Raw genomic sequence first — 6,033 nt, forward strand, 5'->3', positions numbered from 1 at the left:
TGAAATTAAATTTGAGTTCAATTAGAGCACAAAACCAAAATTCCATTTATAGTTGGAAAATAAAATAAAGCCAAAGGCATCTCTCTACCCAAAAAAACAGTTCAGGGTATAATGAAGCAGACATAAAGACCAGAAAGCTCACAAAATCACTGGTTTACCAGGTTGACCAATATTGTAATTGTTAGCCTGTCAAAGGACTCAAAACCACCCAAATTCAGGAATCAGAAGGCTCAATTTCTCACTGGTTCAACTGTCCAATCTGGTCCAGGTCTGACAATACTGGTCAGACCATAAAACTTCTCCCTATCAAGAAGACTGAAGGAAAGTAACATTAATATACTTGCTTCATTTTCCTTCCATAACAAAAATGCCAAGTCCATCAATCACCAGAAGATCATGCTTACCAAAATCCCAGCAATCACTAACCGGCATAAATGATTCATGGAAAATGCCAATATTATCAAGTCGAAAAATGCAGATAAATAGCAAAAGTGCTTAAGTTTCTACATAATATTTTAGTGTATACATACATGGTGACAACATCCAGAGACACTTGACAGCTGACATCAACATCAAGACAATATGAGTCGGGTGCGTACGTATATCACCTTGATGAATTTTAAAAACAAAGTCCGCAGAACAGCTCTCATGTTGCCACCATAAAGAGGCTAAAAGAGATCAAGTATTTAGACACAGAGTTTTAGCCAATAGAGTTTGGAGTCTCTCCTTTTAGAAGTCCAGAGAAACATGTATGATACTTCACCTAAATTGATGTTAGTGGTTCTGCACAAGGCCCTGCTCAACCAAGTCATCTACTTGACAGTATACTCATCTATCAATCAACCACAAAGCCAATTTAGTATAAACTTCATCTTAAACAAAGTGCCAAGACCTTTAGGTTTTATTGTTCTACATTCACGCAATAAGATTTTATTTTATATAATTGACCATGTTAAATGGGTCATTATTGGTTTACCAGCAACAGTACATAAATCCATATAACATGACATATAAATTAATGCCACTGAAGGCTTTAAGAAGCCATTGTGATAAACAACAAGATGGTTTCATATCCACCCAGTTAAGAACTCCTACAAAAATATTAAATCAAATTCCCATCTAAGGGATGGCAAATATTACCAGAAAATCTAGCAGCAACGTCTGCACAAAGTTGCACATCAACAGAATAGCTCAGGAAATCCTCATTTTTCCAGTTTTCAGGAAATTTCTATCCACTCTCTTATGCTTTCTCCTTTCCATGTATTTGGATCTGTGCTTCTTATTTTCCTCAGAATCAGAACCATAAGCACCAGCTCGGCTTTTCCTACCAACCTTTTTCCCTGATTTATGAACTTCTATTTTGTAAACTCGGTCACTTCCCTCGATATTGCCCAGATGAGAATGCTTCTTTTCATCAGCTTTTCGACCATCTCTGAGACATTGTCTCTCTAACTCTTCATATAAAGAACAATCTCTTTCATGCTCATACACAGATGGTTTTTTGTCTTGGGCAAACACGTAGCATAGAAAAGCTTTACCCAAGTTATTACTTTATTAATAACTTCTCATCAGAATCTTCCCACAGAAAGTATTATAATAATAGTTATAACAAATATGGGTCAAGTAAGAAATTGTGAGAGGCTGGTTGAGATTGTTAATTTTATCAGATTCTATTTTTTTCTTTCCCATTGTTAATTTTATTTTCTTATAAATACGAGAAAAATGAATATTTGTGAAAAATTGTATATAAAATTTAATTAATCCATCTTCTTGGATTAATAGAATATTTATTAAAGGCAGAAGTGCTATTATAGTTCTTGAAGTTTGAATCTGGGCAAAGGATAAGAGAAATGAGGAGTTAGAAACCGAACAAACTGAGACAGGGAGAGCCGAATTATTTCAAAAGGCACTTGCAAAAGAGAGAGAGAGAGAAAGGTTATTGGAGAAAGCTAGACCGGCGATCAAAACAAGAGGATAAGCCGAGGGCAAGAAGAGAGCTATATGCGCATACGGCATACCTTTTTCCAGGGTGCCTGACCTAGTTTTAGAGGAAGTGCTTTGCCCATTTTATTTATGAGTATAATCTTTTTAAGAGATGACTGCCTGGCCTGAGCTTCTCGATGAAAGGCCCGTTTTGCATATCTTTTTGAGAAGATCTTTTTATAGTTTTGACAGTTAAAAGACGAATTGAATTTTTGACATAAGATCTAGATAGTCTGAAGACAGTTTGGCAGATGCACGTTTTTCTGTACGAGATTAAAATGCGAAAGATGCAGGAATCTTCATTTGAAGTTTCCCGAAATCAGTCCAAAATAGGTTTCTCATGTCTATTCAGCACACCATCTTTTGATGACTAAATCTTCCACGAGCCAAATGAAAATAGACCGAAAATTGATTTTCCCAACTTATAAATAGCCAAAAAACCACGTAAAAAGACATGCCAAACAGGCAGTCTTTACTAGGATCTAGGCACATTAGAGGTGTCCAGACAAGCCAATTGGTCAAGTCAGTTGGATAGGCCAGTCGGGTCATCAGCGAGTTCCTTGAGTGTTCCATTTAGGGGCACGTGACAGCTCGGGATTGGACTCTGCGGATGGGCCTCATCAGTAGCTTTTGTCCAATTTCTTTAATTATTTTACCCTTAATATGATAAGATATTCTTTATCCACCTTACTTTATTATCCATGTATCATGAATGCAACTTCAGCTTTATCGTTATCATGGGTGTTTGCAACTTGCAAGACGTGAGATTTATCTAATTACCCAGCTATCTATTACGGTAGATTAGACCCAAAGACATTGCAGAAATGATCTGGGACACACCACACACGGTGATTTAATTTGATACAGACACACCACAGTTAATATAATTTGATATGGTCAGACCACATTTTGCATCCCATTATAAAAAAGAGTTTATTCTGGGCATGGAAACATTTTTCCTCTCCCATTAAATCCCTTTTTTCCTTTTAGAGGACATTATCATTGATCAAGAATTTCAGGTTCTTTTTTATATTTATGTGGGGATCAAAGAAAGTTTATTTTCTTGGGTATCACTTACCTCTTAGGTGGATAAATAACTTTCGCCCAAGTTACCAATACTTGAATGGGATAAAAATGTCCCTTGTAATAATGGATTTTTATGGCTAAAATGGTCATTATCTTATTTGCATGAGAAATAAAAGAACATAAGTAAATGCAGTTACCCAATTAATTCTTTCCTGGGAAACACTTATCTAAGTGATTGTATTTACCCGACTAAATAACTTACCAAAAATGTTTCCATGCCCAGAATAAACTATTCTTTATAATGGGGTTATCAGGTTTAAAGTGCTAAATGTTCACATCCCCATTGACCTCTTAATAAAGCGGGAGTATAAATTAAATGTGTTTAGACCAGGTTAAGAGCCAATTCAACTTTAAACATGGAACCTAGGACCCAAACTGATACTAAAACCCAAATTTACGGACCCAAAGTGAACCAATTTTCTATTCAAGCCCATGCGTTTGCATGGGTTTACTTAGTTGGAGCCGATGATGATGTTTATTCTCGAAAACTAGTCACTACCAAACAAATTAACCCTGTTGACCTACTTCCATTCTCTTTCATATAAGTTGGGGATCAATTCATTTTACTTCCTACTTTGCTTATTATAAATAAATTAGAAAAAATTAAAAAAAGAAAACCAAAGCAAAAATAAGAAAAAAATTATAATTTGCATTTCATACAAATAAAACTTACACTGCAAACAAACTGAGTTTATAGCTTCTAGGGCTAAAATACAAAAGTAATTCTGCCACTTTCTTTTTCTGATAAGCAGAAGAGAAAAAACTACCACAATCTTCTTTCTTTTGCCATATGCTTTTTTTTTTTGGTAAATTTTGTGTATATTATGTTAGGGAAAAGACTCCACCTATTACACCAACATTTAATTAAAAAAACAATTGAAATTAAAATGCACAAAAAATCCCTGAGGTTTATTTGGAATTTGGAATCATCTTTGATTAAAACCTAGCCAATCCTTTATTATTTTTCCGACCCCAGTGGCAGGGTGGGACGGGATCGGGGCAAGGCACCCATTTCCCATCGGGGATGGAGAATCCCCAAATTTTCCCTACCTTGATGCAACCACCTAAAATAATCTAATTTATGGATATTTTACAAATAGGATTATGGGAATTTTGGGGTATTTTAGGAATTAGACTATGACAATTTGGGGGTATATTATAAATGAAATTATAGGATTCTAGGATTATAAGAATACAAGGAAAACTTAGAGATATTTTAAAAATTAATATTAAATCTATAGATATTTTATTAATTTACCATCAGGTTTGGGGAATTATATGCAAACATTATTCCTAATTTGGGACAAAAATATTTTCCCTGTCCCCATTTAAGTTTTGAAAAAAACTTGCCCCGTTAGGGGCATTGCAGGGTAAGGCCTCAGTTTTATAGGGAAAATTGCAATCCCTACAATTCTAATAATTTTCTATAACAAATTAACTAATAGTAAATAAAATAACAATAAGTTACAATATATTATGATATTATTGAAAGTGCTATTGATTAGTAGTAATGTATAGTAAATTAATTATTTATAATAACAATAAATTAATGTAAGTTATTTACTGTTTAAGCCTAAATTATTTACTATTAATCAAAGTAAATGTAATTATAGTAAATTAATGTAATTATGGTAAATTGCATTAATTTTAATTAAAAGTAAACCAAGTGGTCTAGATTGGTGTGGATAGACTTAATAATTTTACTAAATTATCTAATAATTATTTATTGAAATAATAATAATGGATTGTTATTTAAATAATTATGAAACAATTTCTGATAGATTAATTTCCTAAATTTTTAATAATTATTTAGTTGAATAATAATAATAATAATAATAATAATAATAATAATAATAATAATAATGGATTATTATTTAAATAGTTTTGGAGAATATTTTCTTCATAGATTAATTTCTTAATTTTTTAATTACTTATTTAAAACATAATTATGGATTATTAGTTAAAGAGTTTCCCTAAATTATTTGATAATTGTTAAATATAATTATTGATTTTATAGAAATTCGTAAATTATGCTAATTAGTAATACCTTTTATCAATAAATTATTATTATAAAAATTTATTAAATTACAACGATTAATGTAAATTATGCTAAACATTGAAATTTTGAACATTTATTAATAACCAAAAAGGGTTAAATAATGGATTGTTTATTAATTTTTGGTAGACTATTAAATTATTTGATATTTGTTAAGTAATAGATTATTTCTGAAATAATTAATTCATAACTTTTGGTAGAATATTTTCCAGAAAATTTTAGTAATTTTCATAACTAATGGATTATTTAACAATAGATTATTATTTAAGAATGAATTATTTAACAATAATGGAAGATGCCATTAAATATATAGGAAACACCGAATTCCTCTTATTCTCCTCTACTTAATTTGCTTGAAATCAGGTCTATATATATATATATATATTGTTTGATTTGGAAACCAAATCTTAATAAATTATGGCCCTATTTTTATGGGAAATTGGATAATAGAGGGGAATTAGAAATAAAAGTGAAAGAGAGGATAAAACATATATTGAGCTAATTAAGAAGATAAGTTAGGTTATTATAGAAAGTGAGAGATGTGAGTTGTGGAGAGAGAGAGAGAGAGAGAGAGAGAGAGAGAGAGAGAGAGCGCCCAATGGGAAGAGAGGAATGAAAAGAGAGGTTGCTAAGATGGCAAATTGGGAGTGGTGGAAAGGGGGATAAGAGAGAAGAGTCAAAGAGAATGCAGGGTCGGGGTAATGGAGCAAGGTGACGTAGAATCCTGGCCAACCATTGGGTCTAGATTCAAGCCTGAGCCTAGCCCAACCATTGGGTCTAGATCTTGAGCACAAGCCTGGCCTTTATATAAAGCCCAAATCCTGGCCAGAAAATTGGGCAAGAAAGTTTAATTCTGATATTCAATAACAAAACTGATTTAGATATATTAGACTTCAGAACCCACCTAA

Source organism: Nelumbo nucifera, chromosome 2 (genome assembly GCF_055504915.1).
Source record: "Nelumbo nucifera cultivar China Antique chromosome 2, China Antique-T2T, whole genome shotgun sequence".
Taxonomy (NCBI): domain Eukaryota; kingdom Viridiplantae; phylum Streptophyta; class Magnoliopsida; order Proteales; family Nelumbonaceae; genus Nelumbo; species Nelumbo nucifera.